This window comes from Narcine bancroftii, assembly GCF_036971445.1.
Source record: "Narcine bancroftii isolate sNarBan1 chromosome 12 unlocalized genomic scaffold, sNarBan1.hap1 SUPER_12_unloc_2, whole genome shotgun sequence".
In the NCBI taxonomy this organism is placed as follows: domain Eukaryota; kingdom Metazoa; phylum Chordata; class Chondrichthyes; order Torpediniformes; family Narcinidae; genus Narcine; species Narcine bancroftii.
Genome location: NW_027211808.1, coordinates 6,091,363 through 6,111,219, shown reverse-complemented (window position 1 = coordinate 6,111,219; position 19,857 = coordinate 6,091,363).

Here is a 19,857-nt window from a genome sequence, read left to right as displayed (position 1 = left end):
AAATAATAACGGCTGCCTCCTGTTGGAGTTCTGCGCAGAACAGTGGCTTGTCATTACAAACACACTTTTTCATCAGAGGGACAGCCTGAGACTACCTGGATGCATCGCCGAACCAAACACTGGCAGCTCCTGGACTATGTCCTGCTGCGAGAAAGAGACAAATGAGATGTGCTCCACACCAGGGTATGCCCAGCGTGGAATGCCACACTGACCACTGGCTGGTTCGCTGCAAGCTGAACCTTCACTTCAAGCCAAAGTCCAGGAACAGTAAAGCCCCAAGAAAGATGTTCAATATTGGAAACTTGCAGTCAGACGAAGTGAGAGGAAACTTCCAGGCAAACCTCAAACCAAAGCTCGAGGATGCAATACGCCTCACGGACTCGTCTCCTGAAACCCACTGGGATCAGCTGAAGACTCCCATACTGCAATCCACTGAAGACGTACTGGGCTTCTCCTCTAGGAGAAACAAGGACTGGTTTGATGAAAACAACCAGGAAATCCAGTAGCTGCTGGCAAACAAGCGAGCTGCCCACCAGGCTCACCTTACAAAGCTGTCCTGGCCAGAGAAGAAACAAGCCTTCCGTCGCGCATGCAGCTATCTTCAGTGCAAACTCCGGGAGATCCAAGATGAGTGGTAGACTAACCGCACCAAATGAACCCAGCTCAGCGCAGACATTGGCGACTTCAGGGGTTTTTTTTTTACGAGGCTCTAAAGGCTGTGTACGGCCCCTCACCCCAAGTCCAAAGCCCGCTGCGCAGCTCAGATGGCAAAGTCCTCCTCAGTGGCAAGATCTCCATCCTCAACTGATGGTCAGAACACTTGAAATCTCTTTTCAGTGCCAACCACTCAGTCCAAAAATCCGCCCTGCTCCAGCTCCCTCAACAGCTCTTAAGCTAGAGATTGATGTGGTCCTCACCCGGGAAGAGACATATAAGGCAATTGAACAACTGAAAAGTGGCAAAGCAGCAGGTATGGATGGAATCCCCCACAGAAGTCAGGAAGGCTGTTGGAAAAAACTCTGCATGCCAAACTGCATGAGTTTTTCAAGCTCTGCTGGGACCAAGGAAAGCTACATCAGGATCTTCGTGATGCTATCATCATCACCCTGTACAAAAACAAAGGAGAGAAATCAGACTCCTCAAACTACAGGGGAATCACGCTGCTCTCCATTGCAAGCAAATTCTTCACTACGATTCTCCTAAATAGAACAATACATAGTGTCGCCGAAAATGTACTCCCAGAATCACAGTGTGGCTTTCGCGCAAATAGTGGAACTAATAACATGGTCTTTGCCCTCAGACAGCTCCAAAGAAAAATGCAGGGAACAAAACTAAGGACTCTACATCACCTTTGTTGACCTCACCAAAGCCTTCGACACCGTAAGTAGGAAAGGGCTTTGGCAAATACTAAAGCGCCTTGGATGCCCCCCTAAAGTTCTTCAATATGGTTATCCAACTGCACCGAAACCAACAAGTTTGGGTCAGATACAGCAATGAGCTCTCTGAACCCTTCTCCATTAACAATGGCACGAAGCAAGGCTGCGTTCTCGCACAAACCCTCTTTTCAATCTTCTTTAGCATAATGCTGAAACAAGTCATGAAAGACCCCAACAATGAAGATGCTGTTTACATCCAGTACCGCACGGATGGCAGTCTCTTCAATCTGAGGTGCCTGCAAGCTCACACCAAGACATAAGAGCAACTTGTCGATGAACTACTCTTTGCAGATGATGCCGCTTTAGTTGCCCATTCAGCGCTTGACGTCCTGTTTTGCAGAAACAGCCAAAAGGTTTGGCCTGGAAGTCAGCCTGAAGAAAACTGAGGTCCTCCATCAGCCAGCTCCCCACCATGACTACCAGCCCCCCTCCCCGACATCTCCATCAGGCACACAAAACTCAAAACGGTCAACCAGTTTACCTATCTCAGCTGCACAATTTCATCAGATGCAAGGATCGAAAATGAGATAGACAACAGACTCGCCAAGGCAAATAGTGCCTTTGGAAGGCTACACAAAAGAGTGTGGAAAAACAACCAACTGAAAAACCTCACAAAGATTAGCGTATACAGAGCCGTTGTCATACCCACACTCCTGTTTGGCTCTGAATCATTGTTTCTTTACTGGCATCACCTATGGCTCCTAAAACGCTTCCACCAGCATTATCTCCCTTCCATCCTCAACATTAATTGGAGTGACTTCATGTCCAACATTGAAGTACTCAAGATGGCAGAGGCCGACAACATCGAATCCATGCTGCTGGAGGACCATCGCCTTCCCAAGATCTTGTTATATGGCAAGCTCTCCAATGGCCACCGAGACAGAGGTGCACCAAAGAAAAGGTACAAGGACTAGAAAGCTCTTGGTGTCTGACACATTGACCATCATCAGTGGGCTGATGTCGCCTCAAACCATGCATCTTTGCGCCTCACAGTTCGGCGGGCAGCAACCTCCTTTGAAGAAGATCGCAGAGCCCACCTTACTGTCAAAAGACAAAGAAGGAAAAACCCAACACCCAACACCAACCAACCAACTTTCCCTTGCAACCGCTGCAAACGTGTCTGCCTGTCCTGCATCGGACGTCAGCCACAAACGATCCTGCAGCTGACGTGAACATTTCCCCTCCATAAATCTTCCTCCGTGAGTCCAAGCCAAAGAAGAAGAAGAGGGCTATAAAGAGTGTGTCAGATTCATTAGGAATTGTCATCGTTATCTTTCTCAGCCAGAGCCATTGAAGGACTTTCAGAGCAATTGTGTATGATGTAGGGGAATTGAGCGATGGTTACGGCCATGGGTCAGGTGTGGTTGTCATGAATTCGGGGAAGTCTTAGCGAGATCGGGTTGTGTCAGGGACTATGTACGTGTGACAGGGACTTTGGAGGTGTGTCTATGTCAGTAAGAATGATTCAGTGTAATTGTGTTATGTGCAGCTCAATTGTGGATCGTCAGGGCCATATGGTGAGCGTCAGAGCATCTGGGTAGAGTCACGCATATTAAAAGCGAGTCAGATTATCGTTTGTGTGCCAGGGTGATCAGAGCAATGTCTGGTCCATTGGGCAAGGGTCATGGCTATATGAGAAATTCAGGACCCTAGGTGGTGTGTCAGTTTCCTCGGGGGATTGTCAAAGTCATTGGGGGATTGTTAATGTTATTGCACTGCATGATGGCCATTGTGGGACTCACACTCAGGGCCATTGTGAGAGGTCCAGGGTTTTCGGGAGAATGCCAGGGATATCGGGATACTGTCAGTGCCATAGTGGTTGTGTCACTGTAATTGTGGGTGCATAAGGACGTCAGGTAGACTTTCATGACCATCGGTATGGGTCTGGTATTCGGCGTTTGGAACAGGGCCATCGCCAGATGGACATGGCCTGTGGGATTATATCAGTGTCATCGAACATGTGACAGGCCCATCAGAGGTTTGGCAGGATTACAGGGCCATCGTGTGTTTAAGGGGCACTGGTGTGCGTCAGTGTCATTGGACGAATGCCAAAGGCATTGGGCGATTGCCAAGTTTATTGGGCTGGATTAGAGCCATTGCGGGATCGTCAGAGCCATTTTACTTTACTCAGGGGCATCGGGAGAACAGAAGGCCCATTGTGGAATGTGCACGGCGTCGAGCGTGTATCACAAATATAGGAGTTTGGGACAGGGATAACTAGGTTTAGGACAGGGCTATGGGGTGGGAGACGGCCATTGGAGGCGCACTAGTTCTACTGGGAGTACGGTAGGGCTACCATGAGTCTGTTAGGGTCATCTGGAAAGAGTCAGAGCCATTAAGAGTGAGTCAAATCCATCGTGGGAGTGTCAGAGTCATTGGTGGATTGCCATGTTTATTTTGAAGCGTCAGAGCCATTTTATTTTATGCAATGCCATGAAATGTGTGTAGGTCGAGAGTGTTTCAGAATATTTGTTAGAGAATTAGGGCGATCGAAAGAGTGTCAATCTAATTGGGGATTGCCATGGTTATCATCCTTTGTCCGAGACATTGAAGGACAATTGGAGCCATTATGCGTGAGTGATGGAGATTGGGCGAGAGTTAGAGCCATTGGGAGGTGTTGTCAGGTAGATCGGTGAAGTGTCAGTGACATCGGGGGTGTGCAGGGTCTATGTGCGTGTGACAGGGACTTTGGACATGTAGCTTGGTCAGAGGGTGTGTCAAGGCAAATGGGTTGGGAGACATGTCCATTGGGAGATCGTCAGGGCAATAGGGGAGGCAACAGAGAATTGGAGTGCGCCCAGCTCCTTAGGGGTTAGCCATGACCATCGTTTGTGTATCAGGGCCATCCGGGGAGTTTCATGTTGAACGAGGTAGTGCTAGAACTATCAGGCATGTGTCAGCATCATCAGGAATATGTCAGCCCTATTGCGGGAGGATCAGTACCATCGGGTTTTGGGACAGGGCCAACGGGGTTTGGGACAAGTCTATGGGGTGGGCGATGGTCATTGGACTCCCACCAGTTACACTGGGAATAGATTGGGCTATCGCGAGACTGTCTGGGTCATCGGAGATGTGTCAGGACAATTTGGAGTGATTCAGATCCTTCGGGGTAATGTCATAGTCATTGGTTTATTGCCATTTTTATTTCGCAGTGTCAGGGATATTGTGAGTTATGCAGGGCCATCAGGGGAGTGAACGTCGGGAGTGTTTCAGGATATTTGTGAGAGTATTAGTGCCATGGAAAGAGTGCCAAACTCATTGGGGATTGCCATGGTTATCTTTCTGTGTCCGTGCCTTTGAAGGACAATCAGCTATTGTGGCTGAGGCAGAGCTATTACCCGAATGTTAGCGCCATGGGGAGGTGTTGTCAGGCAAATCGGGGAAGTGTCAGTGACATCTGGGTTTGCAGGGATTATGTGCACTTGACAGGGACCTTCGTGGTGTAGGTGCGTCAGGCTCATCCGGAGATGTTCGGGTTAATTGGGGTAGTGTCTCGGCCATCGTGGGTGTGTCTGCACCATCGGGTGTATGTCCGGCTCATTGTCGCAGCGTCAAAGTATTCGGGGTGGGACTGGGCGATCGATGTGGGTCAGAATCATCAGGAGTAGGTGAGGGCCATTGTGGGTGTGTCAGGTCTGTCGGGAGTTTGATCAGCGCCATCGGGGTTGGACAAAACCTTTGGGGTTGGGTCATGGCCATCGGGGTTGTTTAAGGGCCTTCCTGGATACGTCAGTTACATCGGGAGTGTAGCAAAGTCACTGGTTTTTTGAAACGGTATTTTGCCTCATCAGGGCCATTCCAGGACTGTCAGGTGCATTGTGGGTGGGTCTGGTTCATCGGACGAATACCATGGCCATAGAGAATGTGTCTGGGCCATAGATGTAGTGTGACGGCAATTGAGTGTGAGCATGACATTCGGGAGAGGATCAGGACAATCGGGGTGGGTCATGTCAATCGGGGACTGATACCGGGCAATTGGGTGTTGGAAAATGCTTTAGTGTGGGACAGGGCCATCAGACGAACACCAGTTCCAATGAGAGTATATCATGGCCATCGGGTGTCTGTTAGGGTCATCGGAGATGCGTCAGGGCCATTTGAAGTGAATCCGTGTCGTCGGCGGTGTGTCAGATTCATTGGGGATTTGCCATAGTCATTTCGCTCTGTCACGGCCATTGTTGGTGAATCAGGGCTATCAAGGGACTGCAGAATGGGAGTGTTTTAGTATATTTGGTAGTGTATTAGGGCTATCGAGATAGTGTCAGACTCATTGGGGATTGTCATCTTTATCATTCTGTGCCAGAGCCATTGAAGGACTATCAGACCAATTGTGGATGTAGGAGAATTGGTAGAATGTTACGGCCATGGTTCGGGGGTGGTTGTCAGTAAGTCGGGGAAGTGTCATCAACATCGGGTTTGTGTCAGTGACTATATAAGTATGACAGCGACTTCGCAGGTATGTCTATGTCAGTAGCAGTGATTCAGTGTAATTGTGTTGTGTGCCAGCTCCATTGTGGAACGTCAGGGCCATAAGGGGAGCGTCAGGGCATCTGGGTAGCTTCAGGCCTATTAAGGGCGAGTCAGGTTATCGGTGGTGTGCAAGGGCTATCAGAACAATGTCAGCTCTATTCGGGTAAATACCTGGGACATCGGGAGTCTGTCAGTGCAATAGGGGTAGTTTCAGTGTAATACTGGTTGCGTAAGGACCTATGGAAGAGTTTCATTGTCATCGGGGGTGGGTCACGCATTCGAGGTTTGGGACAGTGTAATCGGGGAATAGACAAGGACTTTGGGATTACATCAGGGTCATCGGACGTGTGACAGGGCCATCAGACTTTTGGCAGGACTTCACGGCCATCGTGTGTATGTGTAAGGGCCGTTTGGGGTGCGGCAGTGTCTGCGGACGTGTGCCAGAGCCATTGGATGATGCCCAGTTTACTGCGTTGCATTAGTGCCATTGCGTGACTGTCAGGGCCATTTTAGGTTACTCAGGGCCACCCGAAGAATGGAAGGGCCATTGTGGAACGTGCACAGCACTCGGGAGCGTGGCACAACATTGATCCAATGTTACAGTAATAGGTCGGGGTTGGTTGTCAGAAAAATCTGGGAAGTTTCAGCGACATCGGGTTTGTGTCTGGGACTATGTGCCTGTGACACGGACTTCAGAGTTGTTTCTATGTTAGTAGGAGTGATTCAATGTAATTGTCTTGTGTGCCAGATCCATTGTGGAACGTCAGGGCCATATGGGTAGCGTCAGAGCATCTGGATAGCGTCAGGTTATCGGTGGTGTGCAAGGGCCATCAGAAGAATTCAGGTCCATTTGGCGAGGTTCAGAGTTATATATTAAATTCAGTACCCCAAGGTGGTGTATGAGTGCCATGGGGTGTGTCAAAATCATTTTGGGGATTGTTAAAGTTATTGCACTGCATGAGGGCCATTGTGGGACTCACAGGGCCATTGTGGGATGGCCAGGATCATTGGGAGCATGTCATGGTTATATGGAGTCTCTCATTGCCATAGGGGTATTGTCACTGTATTTGTGGGTGCCTTGCTACCTACGGGAGGATTTCATAGCCATCGCGGCTGGGTCTGAAATTCGGACTTGTGACAGGGCCATCAGAAATTTGACAGGATGTCAGGGTCAACGTTACTGTGTGTAAGGCCATCTCGGTTGCGTCAGTGCCATCGGAGGAGTGCCAATGCCACTGAGGGATTGCCAAGTTTATTGCGCTGGATTAAGGATACTTATCGTCAGGGCCATTTTAGGTAATTCAGGGCCATCTCGATAATAGAAAGGCCATTGTGGAATGTGCACGGCACTCGGGAGTGTGACACAACTATAAGAGTTTGGGATAGAGCCAACGGGTGTTGAGACAGGACTATGGGGTGAGAAGCAGCCATTGGAGGCACACCAGTACAACGGGGAGTACATTACGTCTGTTAGGTTTAACGGAGTAGAGTCAGAGCCATTGGGAGTGAGTCAGAGCCATCGGGAGAGTGTCAGAGACATTGTTGGATTGCAATGTTTATTTTGCAACGTCAGGGCCATTTTGTGTTATGAAGGGCCATCAGGTGTGTGTAGGTCGGGAGTGTTTCAGAATAATTGTGAGAATATTAGGGCGATCGAAAGAGTGTCAAACTCATTGGGGATTGCCATGGTTATCATCCTGTCTCCGTGCCGTTGAAGGACAATCGGATCCATTGTGAGTGAGGCAGGGAGATTGTGCATGTATTAGCGCTATGGGTGAGGAGTTGTCAGGCAAATCGGGGAAGTGTCATTGACATCGAGGGTGTGCAGGGGCTATGGGCGCGTCACAGGGTCGTAGGAGGTTTAGCTTGGTGAGTGAGAGTGTGGCAATGCAATTGTGGTGAGTGACATGTCCATTGGGGGAGTGTCAGTGCCATAGTGGGAGATTGGGACCGGTTCATAGTGTGTTGGGAAACGATTTGGTGTGTGACAGGGGCATCCGAGGAACACCAGATCCATTGAGAGCACATCATAGCCATCGGGTGTCTGTCAGGGCCATTGGAGATGTGTCAGGGCCATATTGAGTGAGTTACTGCCATTGGAAGAGTTTCGGAATCATGGAGAAATTGCCATAGTTGTTTCATTGCGTCAGGGCCATTGTTGGTGATCCAGGGCCATCAGGGGAGTGTAGGTCGGAGATCCATTGAAGGGCAATCAGAGCAATTGTGGGTGAGGTGGAGGGATTGGGCTATTGTTGTGGCCATGGGTTTGGTGCGGTTGTCAGGAAATCGGGAAGTGTCAGGGACATCAAGCTTGTGTCAGGGACTATATGCGTGTAACAGGAAGTTGGCAGGTGTGTCTGGGTCAGTAGTAGTGTTTCAAGGCAAATGTGTTTGTCCCAGCTCCATTGGGGCAGCTTCAGTTCCATATGTGGAGCGTCAGATCATCTAGGTAGCGTCAGACCCATTACGAACGAGTCAGGAGATCGGTGTTGTGACAGGGCAATCAGACGAATGTCAGGTCGTTCGGGTGAGTGTCAGGGCTATATGGGAAATTCAGGTCCATTGGTGGTGTGTCAGTGCCCTCGGTGGAGTGTCAAAGTCATTGGGGGATTGTTAAAGTTATTGCACTGCATGAGAGCAATTGTGTTACTCTGAGATCTATTGTTGGTGGCCAGGGTTATCGCGAGATTCCAAGGGCCATCGGGAGTCAGTGAGAGGTATAGGGGTAGTGTCATGTTAATTGTGGGTGCGTCGGGACATACGCGAGTATTTCATTGCCATCGGAGGTGCGTAGCCATTCGGGGTTTAGGATAGGGCCATCGGCGGATGGACAAGTCCTTTGGAATTATGTCAGGGCCATCGGACGAGTGACAGGGATGTTGGATGTTTGTCCGTAATTCAAAGCCATCGCATGTGTGTGGGTGTAAGGGCCATCTGGGGTGAGGCAGCGCCATCGGACCAGTGTCAAAGTCATTGCAGGATTGCCAAAGATTTTGTACTGCGTGAGGGCCATTGCCGGACCGCCAGGTTAATTTTAAGTACCCCATGGCCATCTGGAGAATGGTAGGGCCATTGTGGGAGTTGCACGGCCATCGGGAGTTCGTCGGGACCACCAGGGTTTGGGACAGACTATGGGGCTATAGACTGCCATTGGATGTGCACCAGTCCCATTGGGAGTACATTAGGGTTATCGAGAGTCTGTTCGTTGGGTATCGGGACACGTTTTGATGTGGGACAGGGTCACCGGTGGAGCATCAGTTCAGTAGGGAGTACATCATGACCATCAGGGTTCTATCAGGGTAATCAGAGGTGTGTCAGTGCCAAGGGGAGTGAGTCAGTGCCTTCAGTGGACTGTCAGAATCATTGGGGGACTGCTATGGTTAGTTCGCTGTGTCAGGACTATTGTTGGTGATTCAGTGCTATCAGAGGAGTGTAGGACGGGAGTGTTTTAGTACATTTAGTAGAGTATTAGGGCTATCGATATAGTGTCAGACTCATTGGGGATTGTCATCGTTATCTTTCTGCGCCAGAGTCATTGAAGGACTATCAGACCAATAGTGGGTGTAGGAGGATTGGGCGAATGTTACGCCATGAGTCGGGGGTAATTGTCATGTAATCGGGGAAGTGTCGTCGACATCGGGTTTGTGTCAAGGACAATGCGCGTGTGACAGGGACTTCCGAGGGAGTGTCTATGTCAGTAGGAATGATTAAGTGTAATTGTTTTGTGTACCAGCTCCATTGTGGAACGTCAGGGCCATATGGGGAGCGTCAGATCATCTGGATAGCGTCAGGCCTATTAAGGGCGAGTCAGGATATCGGTGGTGTGCAGGGGTCATCAGAAGAATGTCAGGTCCATTGTGCGAGGGTCAGGGCTATATGTGAAATTCACGACCCTGGGTGGTGTGTGAGTGCCATCGGGGAGTGTCAAAATAATTGGGGGTTTGTTAATGTAGGTCCATTGTGGGAGGGCCATGGATTTCTGGAGAACCCTGGGATAACGGGAGTTTCTCAGTGCCATAGGAGTCGTGTCACTGTAATTGTGGGTACGTTGCGACATCCGGTATGGTTTCATGGCCATCGGGTGTGGGTCTGGCAATCGAGGTTTGGACCAGGTCTATCACGGGATGGACAAGGGCTTTGGCATTATATCAGGGTCATCCGACATGTGACAGGGCCATCGGAGGTTTGGCACGATTACAGGGCCATCGTGTGTGTATGTAAGGTCCATCTGGTGTGAGTCAGTGCCATCGGACGAGTGCCAAAGGCATTGGGGGATTACCACGTTTATTGGGCTCGATTAGGGCCATTACGGACCGACAGGGCCATTTTAATTTACTCAGGGGCATCGGAAGAATAGAAGGGACTGTAGAATTTGCAGGGCGGTCGAGCGTGTGTCATAACTATAGGAGTTTGGGACAGAGACAACGGGTGTTGAGACAGGACTATGGGGTGGGATATAGCCATTGGAGGCGCACCAGTTCCACTGGGAGTATATTAGTGCTATCATGAGTCTGTTAGGGTCATCTAGGAAGGGTTAGAGACATTGGGAGTGCCTCGGAGCTATCCGGGCATTGTCAGAGTCATTTGTGGATTTCATGTTTATTTTGAAACGTCAGGGCCATTCTGTGTTATGCAGGGCCATCAGGTATGTGTAGTTTGGGTATGTTTCAGAATATATATTAGAGTATCAGGACGATCGAAAGAGTGTCAAACTCATTGGGGATTGCCATGGTTATCATCCTGTGTCCGAGCCATTGATGGACTATCGGAGCCATTATGTGTGAGGAATGGTGATTGGGCGAGATTTAGAGCCATCGCGAGGTGTTGTCAGGCAAATAGGGGTGGTGTCAGTGACATCGGAGGTGTGCCGGGGCTATGTGCGTGTGACAGGGACGTTGGAGGTGTAGCTTGGTCAGAGGGCGTGTGTCAAGGCAATTGTGTTGGATGACATGCCCATTGGGGGAGCGTCAGGGCCATAGTGGAGCGACAGAGAATTGAAGTCCGCCCCGCCCGTTAGGGGTTAGCCATGACCATTGTTGGTGTTTCAGGGCCATTCGGGGAGTTTCATGTTCAACGAGGTAGTGCCAGGCTATAAGGGGTGTGTCAGTACTATCTGGAATATGTCAGCCCCGTTGCGTGAGTGTCATGACCATCGGGGTTTGGGACAGGGCCAAGGGGGTTTGGGACAGGTCTATGGAGTGGGCGATGGCCACTGGAGTCCCACCAGTTACACTGGGAATACATCGGGCTATCGCGAGACTGTCTGGGTCATCGGTGATGTGTCAGGACAATTGGGAGTTAGTCAGAAACTTCGGGGTAATGTCAGAGTCATTGGTGTATTGCCATGTTTTTTTCGCATAATCAAGGATATTGTGGTTTATGTACGGCCATCAGGGGAGTATAGGTCGGGAGTGTTTCAGGATATTTGTGAGAGTATTATTGCGATCGAAAGAGTGCCAAACTCATTGGGGATTGTCATGTAATCTTTCTGTGTCCATGGCGTTGAAGGACAATCAGCTATTGTGTCTGAGGCAGGGCGATTGGCAGAGTGTTAGCGGCATGGGGGAGGTGTTGTCAGTCAAATCCGGGAAGTGTCAGTGACATCGGGGGTTTGCAGGGATTATGTGCACGTGACAGGGACTTTGGAGGTGTAGGTGTGTCAGGCCCATTGTTAGATGTTCGGGTTAAACGCGGTAGTATCTCGGCTATCGTGTGTGTGTCAGTACCATCGGGGGTATGTCCGGCTCATTGCTGGAGCGTCAAGCCCATCGGGGTGGGATTGGGCCATCGTGGTGGGTCAGAATCATCGGAGGTAGGTGAGCGCTATTGGGGGTGTGTAAGGTCTGTCGGGAGTTGGATCAGTGCCTTCGTGGTGGGACAAGGCCTTTGGGGGTAGGTCATAGCCATCAGGTTTGTTTAAGGGCCTTTCGGGATGCGTCAATTACATCGGGAGTGTAGCAAAGTCACTGGGATTTTGTTACGGTATTTTACCTCATGAGGGCCATTCCAGGACTGTCAGATTCATTGTGGCTAGGTCTGGGTCATTGGAAGAATACAATGGACATCTGGAATGTGTCTGGGCCATAGGTGTAATGTGACGGTAATTGAGTGTGCGCAAGACATTCAGGAGAGGGTCAGGACAATCTGGGGTGGATCATGTCAATCGGGGACTGGGACCGGGCAATCTGGTGTTGGAAAATGCATTAGTGTGGGACAGGCCCATCAGAGGAGCACCAGTGCCAATGAGAGTATATTATGGCCATTGGGTGTCTGTTAGGGTCACCGAAGATATGTCAGGGCCATTTGGAGTGAACCCGTGTCATCGGCGGTGTGTCAGAATCATTGGGTGTTTGCTGTGTCAGGGCCATTGTTGGTGATTCAGGAATATCAGGGGAGTGTAGGACGGGAGTGTTTTAGTACATTTGATAGAGAATTTGGGCTATCGAGATAGTGTCAACTCATTGGGTATTGTCATAGTTATCTTTTTGTGCCAGAGCCATTGAATGACTATCAGACCAATTGTGGGTGTAGGAGGATTGGTCGAATGTTGGTGCCATGGTTCGGGGTGGTTGTCACGTAATTGGGGAAGTGTCTTGGACATCGTGTTTGTGTCAGTGACTATGTGCGTGTGATGGACTTCGCAGGTGTGTCTATGTCAGTTGGAGTGATTCAGTGTAATTGTCTTGTGTGCCATCTCCATGTGAAACGTAAGGTCTTTAAGGGGTGCGTCAGAACATCTGGGTAGCTTCAGGCCTATTAAGGGCGAGTCAGGTTATCGGTGGTGTACAAAGGCCATCAGAACAATGTCAGGTTAATTGAGCGAGGGTCGGGGCTATATGTTAAATTCCGGAACCAAGGTGGTGTGTGAGAGACCATCGGGGAGTGTCGAATTCAATGGGGGGATTGTTAAATTTATTGCTCTGCATGAGGGCCATTGTGGGATTCTTAGGGCCATTGTGGGAGGGCAGGGTAATCGGGTGAATGCCTGGGACATCGGGAGTCCGTCAGTGCCATAGGGTTAGTTTCAGTGTAATATTGGTTGCGTAGGGACATACGGGAGACTTTCATTGTCATCGGGGGTGGGTCACGCAATTCGAATTTGGGAGAGGGTAATCGGGGTATAGACAAGGACTTTGGGATTATCTCAGGGTCATCAGACGTGTGACAGGGCCATAAGTTTGGCCGCTTTTCAGGTCCATCGTGTGTATGTGTAAGGGGCATCTGGGGTGCGTCAGTGCCTGCGGACGAGTGCCAAAGTCATTGGGTGATTTTCAAGTTTACTGCGTTGCATTAGTGCCATTCCGTGACCGTCAGGGCCATTTTAGGTTACTCAGGGCCACCTGGAGAATGGAAGGATTATTGTTGGATTTGCACGGCCATTGGGAGTGTGTCACAACCACAGGGGTTTGGGACAGGGCCAACGGATTTTGGGACAGGGCAATGGGGTTAGAGACGGCCATTGGAGGCACACCAGTACAACTGGGAGTACATTACGGACATCGAGAGTCTGTTAGGTTCAGCGGAGAAGGGCCAGAGCCATCGGCGATGTGTCAGAGTCATTAGTGGACTGCCATGCTTATTTTGCAGCGTCAGGGCCATTTTGTGTTATGCAGGGCCATCAGGTGTGTAGGTCGAGAAAGTTTCAGAATAATTGTGAGAGTATAAGGGCGATCGAAAGAGTGTCATACTCATTGGGATTGCAATGGTTATCATCCTGTCTCCGTGCCATTGAAGGACAATCGGAGCCATTGTGGTTGAGGCAGGGAATTTGTGCGATTATTAGTGCCATGGGTGAGATGTTGGCAGGCAAATCGGGGAAGTGTCTGTGACATCGGGGTGTGCAAGGGCTATGTGCGTCTGACAGGGTTTTTGGAGGTAAAGGGCCATAGTGGGAGCGTAGGAGTATTGGGATATGCCATGCCCAACTTAGCGTGTCATGACCGTCGTTGATGTATTTCAGGTTCAGCGAGGTAGTGTCAGTGCTCTCGGAGTTGTGTCAATACCATCGGGAAATGTGAGCCCCAATGCGGGAGCGTCAGGACAATGGGTTGGGAATGGGTCATCGTGTGGGTCCGGCAAATCGTGGTAGGACACGGCCATTGTGGGTGTTTCAAGTCTCTCTCGAGTTGTGACAGGGACATCGGGAATTGGGACCGTAAAAGCGGGAGTGGGAAAGCGATAATAAAGGTGTGTCAGCCCATTGAAGTATTTCAGGGTCATTGAGGGAGTGACAAAGACATCGGGAGTGTGACAGGGCCTTTGGATGGGACAGGGCATTCCGGGTGTGTCAGTCCATTCGGGGAGTGTCAGCGCCATCGGGATTGGACAAGGACTTCGCGAATGGGTCATGGCCATCGGCTATGAATAAGGGCCATCCGGGATACGTATGTTCCATGGGAGTGTGTCAAAGTCATTGGAGGATTACCAACGATATTTTACATCAAGTGAGGCATTGCGGGACGGTCAGCTCCATTGTGTGAGGACCAGGTTCATCGGAAGAATTCCAGGGCTATGTGGAATTTTCAGAGGCCATAGGGGTTGTGCTACGGTAATTGAGTGTGAGCAAGACCTTCCGGTGTGATTCAGGACCATCTGGGGTGGGTCAGGTACATTGGGGATTGGGACCGGTTCATCGGGTGTTGGGAAATGCTTTCGTGTGTGACAGGGCCATTGGAGGAACACCAGATCCATTGAGAGTACATCATGGCCATCGGGTGACTGTCAGGGCCATCGGCGATGTGTCAGGGCCATATTGAGTGAGTTACTGCCACCGGAAGAGTTTCAGATTCGTGGGGGAATTACCATAGTTATTGCACTGCGTCAGGGCCATTGTAGGTGATTCTGGGCCATCAGGGGAGTGTAGGTTGGAGCGTTTTAGTACATTTGGTAGAGTATTAGGGATATCGATATAGTGTTAGACACGTTGGCGATTGTCATCGCTATCCTTCTGTGCCAGATCCATTGAAAGACTTTCAGAGCAATTGTGGGTGTGTAAGATGGATTGGGTGATTGTTATGGCCATGGGTCGTGTGCGGCTGTCAGGAAATCGGGAAGTGTCAGCGACATCAAGTTTGTGTCAGAGTCTATGTGCGTGTGGCAGAAAGTTTGCAGTTGTGTCTGGGTCAGTAGTAGTGTTTCAGGGCAAATGTGTTTTGTCCCAGCTCCATTGGGGAGTGTCAGTTCCATATGTGGAGCGTCAGATCATCTGGGTAGCGTCAGGCCCATTAAGAACGAGTCAGAGGATTGATGGTGTGGCAGGGCCATCGGAAGAATGTCAGGTCGTTCGGGTGAGTGTCAGGGCTATACAGGAAATTCAGGTCCATTGGTGGTGTGTCAATGCCCTCGGTGGAGTGTCAAAGTCATTGGGGGAGTATTAAAGTTATTGCACTACATGAGAGCAATTGTGTTACTCTCAGATCTTTTGTTGGTGGCCAGGATTATCGAGAGATAAGGGCTATCGGGAGTCTGTGTGAGACATAGGTGTAGCGTCACGTTAATTGTGGGTGCGTCGGAACATACGCGAGTATTTCATGGTCATCGGAGGTGCGTAGCCATTCGGGGTTTAGGATAGGACCATCGGCGGATGGACAAGGTGTGATTATTGACTGGGCTATTGGATGTTTGTCCGGAATTCAGGCCCATCGTACGTGTGTACCTGTAAGGGCCATTTGGGGTGAGGCAGCGCCATCGGACCAATGTCAAAGTCATTGCAGGATTGCCAAGATTATTGCACTGCGTGGGACCATTGCGGGACCGTCAGGGTCATTTAAGGTACCTCATGGCCATCTGGAGAATGGAAGGGCCATTGTGGGAGTTGTACGGCCATCGGGAGTTCGTCGGGACCGCCGGGGGTTGGAACCGACTATGGGTTTGGAGACTGCCATTGGATGTGCATCAGTCCCATTGGGAGTACATTAAGGCTATCGAGAGTCTCTTCATCGGGTATCGGGACACGTTTTGAAGTGAGACAGGGCCATCGGTGGAGCATCAGTTGAGTAGGGAGTGCATCATGACAATTGTGGTTCTGTTAGAGTAATCGTAGATGTGTCAGTGCCAAAGGGAGTGCGTCAGTGCCTTCAGTGGACTGTCATAATCACGGGGACTGCTATATTTAATTCACTGTGACAGGGATATTGTTGGTGATTCAGGGCTATCAGAGGAGTGTAGGACGGGAGTGTTTTAGTACATTTGATAGTGTATTAGGGCTATCGATATAGTGTCAGACTCAGTCGTAGTGTCAGATCCATTGAAGGGCTATCAGACCAATTGTGATTGTAGGACGATTGGGCGAATGTTACATCGGGGTAGTTGTCAGGAATTCGGGTGAGTGTCATCGACATCGGGTTTGTGTCAATTACTATGTGCATGTGACAAAGACTTCGGGGGTGTTTCTATATCAGTAGGAGTGATTCAGTGTAATTGTGTTGTGTGTCAGCTCCATTGTGGAACGTCAGGGCCATATGGGGAGCGTCAGCGCATCTGCTTAGCGTCAGGCCTATTAAGGGCGAGTCAGGTTATCGGTGGACTGCAGGGGCCATCAGAAGCATGTCAGGTCCATTGTGCGAGGGTCAGGGCTATATGTGAAATTCACGACCCTAGATGCTGTGTGAGTGCCATCGGGGAGTGTCAAAATAATTGGGGGATTGTTAATGTTATTGCACTGCATGAGGGCAATTGTGGGACTCTAGGGCTATTGTGGGAGGTCCAGGGCTATCGGGAGAATGCCTGAGACATCGGGAGTCTGCCAGTGCCATGGGGGTAGTGTCACTTTAATTGTGAGTGCGTTGGAACCTTCGGGAGAGTTTCATGGTCATCGGGCGTGGGTCACGCAATCGGGGTGTGCGACAGGGTCATCGGGGAATGGACAAGGACTTTGGGATTATATCAGGGTCATCAGACGTTTTACAGGGTCATAAGAGGTTTGGCAGGTTTTCAGGGCCATCGTCTGTGTGTGTGTGAGGGCCATCTGAGGTGAGTCAGTGACAGCGGACGAGTGTCAAAATCATTGGGTGATTGCCTCGTTTATTGCTTTGTATTAGTGCCATTGGTTGACCGTCAGGGGCATTTTAGATTACTCAGGGCCATCGGAGGATGGAAGAAACATTGCGGAATTTGGACGGCCATCGTGAGTGTGTCAGAACTATAGAGATTTTGGACAGGGCTATGGGGTTCGAGACGGCCATCGGTGGCGCATCATTTCCTTTTGGAATAAAACAGGACTTTCGTGAGTCTGTAAGGGTAATCGGAGAAGAGCCAGAGCCTTTGGGAATGAGTCAGAGTAATCGGGGGAGTGTCAGAATCAGTGGTAGATTGTCATTTTTATTTTGCAGCGTCAGGGCCATTTCGTGTTATGCAGTGCTATCAGGTGTGTGTAGGTCGGGAGAGTTTCAGAATATTTGTGAGAGTGTTAGGGAGATGGAATGAGTGTCAAATTTATTGGGGCTTGCCATGGTTATCATTCGGTGTCCGAGCCCTTGAAGGAGAATCCGAAACATTGTGGGTTAGGCAGGGAGATTGGGCGTCTGTTAGCGCCATGGGGGAGATGTTGTCAATGACATCCGGGTTGTTCAGGGGCTATGTGTGTGTGACAGGGACTTTGGAGGTGTCGGTATGTCAGGCCCATCCAGAGATTTTCGGGTGAAACGGAGTAGTGTCTAGGCTATCGTGGGTGTGTCACTACCAACGTGGTATGTCAGTCTCATTGCCGGACTGTCAAGGCCATCGGGGTGGGACTTAGCCTTCGTATTGTTTCAGGGTCTTCGATGGTAGGTCATGGCTATTGGTGTTGTGTCAGGTCCGTCTGGAGTTGGATCAGGGCCATCGGGCGTTGGAACAGTGCAATCGTGGTTGTGAAGGTGATAATAAAAGTATGTCAGCCTACTGGAAGTATTTCGGGGACATTCAAGGAGTGAAAGGGACGTCGGGATGTGACATTGCCTTCGGGGTGGGACAGGACATTCATGGTTGTGTAAGGGCCATAAGTGTTAGGACAATCGGGATGCTACAGTGCCATCGTGGTAGGGACATGGCATCGGGTATGTATAAGGGCCATGCGGTATTCTTCAGTGCCTTCTGGGCAGTGTCAAAGTTATTGGGATATTATCAAAGTTATTGCACCTCATGTGGGCCATTGCGGCACATCACTCGCCCAATCGCCCTTTCTCACCCACAAAGGCCTGATTGTCCTTCAATGGCTCCGGCACAGAATGATAACCATGGCAATCTACAAGGAGTCTGACAGTGTCTCGAATCCGTAATACTCCCATATATCCAGGAACACTCACTACTTACACTCCCCAGATTGCTCTGAATAACCCACAATTGCCTTGACGCAGCAAAATAAATATAGAAATCCACCAATGTCAGGGCCATTGAGGGTGGGTCAGAGTCATCAGGTGAATGCCAGCGCCATGGGGAGAATGTCAGCGACATTGGGAGTGTGTCAGGGTTATAGGTGTTGTGTCACAGTACTTAAGTGTGCACTGGAGTAACGGGAGAGGGCAGGACCATCGGAGAAACGGACCGTGCCATCTGGTTTTTGGAAACGCTTTGGCATGGGACAGGGCCATCGGAGGTGCACCAGTTCCACTGGGAGAACATCAGGGCAACCGGGAGACTTCCATGATAATCAGTGATATGTCAGGTCCATTTGCAGTGAGACAGTGCGATCGCTGGAGTGTCAGAATCATTGGGGGTTTGCCATGGTTTTTTTTGCTGCCCCAGGACCATTTGTCGTGATTTAGGGCCATCATGAGAGTGTAGGTCTGGAGTGTTTTGGTACATTTGGGAGAGTATTAGTGCTATCGAGAGAGGGTCAGACTCATTGGGAATTGTCATCGTTATCTTTCTGTGTCAGAGCCACAGAATGACAATCAGAGACATAGTGTGTGCGTGTGTGGCAGGGCGATAGGTTGAGGGTTACGGACATCGGGTGATTTGTAAGGGAAATCGGTGAAGTGTCAGCGATATTGTTGGTGTACTAAGGACATTCTGCGTGTGACGGGTACTTTGGAGGTGTGTCTGTGTCAGTGGGAGTGTGTCAGGGCAATTGAGTTTGATGACTGGTCCATTGGGGTTGTGTCAGGGCCTTGTGGAGTGCATCAGAGAATCGGCGTGTGCCAGGACCATTAAGAGCGAGTCATAACTATTGTTGGTGTGTCAGGGCCACCCGGGGAGTTTCAGGTTTATCGGGGTAATGCCAGTGCTATCGGGGTTGTGTCAGTTCCATCAGGTGTTTGTCTGACCCGTTGTGCGAGTGTCAGGGCCATCAGTGTAGAACACGGCCATCCGGGTGTGCCAGGATCATCGGGGGTAATCAGGGCTATTGTGGTGTGTCAGGTTTGTCGCGTTGGAATAGGTGCATCGGGGGTTGGGACTGGGCACGTTAGCGTAGACAATTGATGGACAATCAGAACAATTGATGGTGAGGCAAGGTCGTTCACGAGTATTAGCGCTATCGGGGTTTGGGAGAGGGCCATCAAGGGTGGGAAAGGGCTAATAGAGGAGTTTCATTGACATTCCAATGCTATATAGGTAGTGTCCGGTTCCTCGAACCTGTTCCACGGCCCTTGCGTGTGTTATCAGGCTATCGGGGATGGGTCAGTGCCATCGGGGAAGTGTCAAAGTCATTGGTGAATTGTTATTTTTATTGCACTGCATGAGGGCTATTTGAAGACATCCAAGGCCTTTGTGCATGGGCCAGGGTCATGCCACTGCCATCATGAGAGTTTCAGGGCCATCAGGAATGTATCAGGGCCATAGGGGTAGTGTCACAGTAATTGTGGGTGTGTTGTTTCATGTGGGAGAGAGTAGGGGGCTTCGAGGTGTGGGTCAGGAACATCGGGAAAGAGGACAGTCCATCGGGTGGTGGGAAAGACCTCGGCGTTGTACAGAGCCATGAGGGTAACTCCAGTTCCATTGGAAATACATCAGGGCTATCGGGAAAATGTGAGGG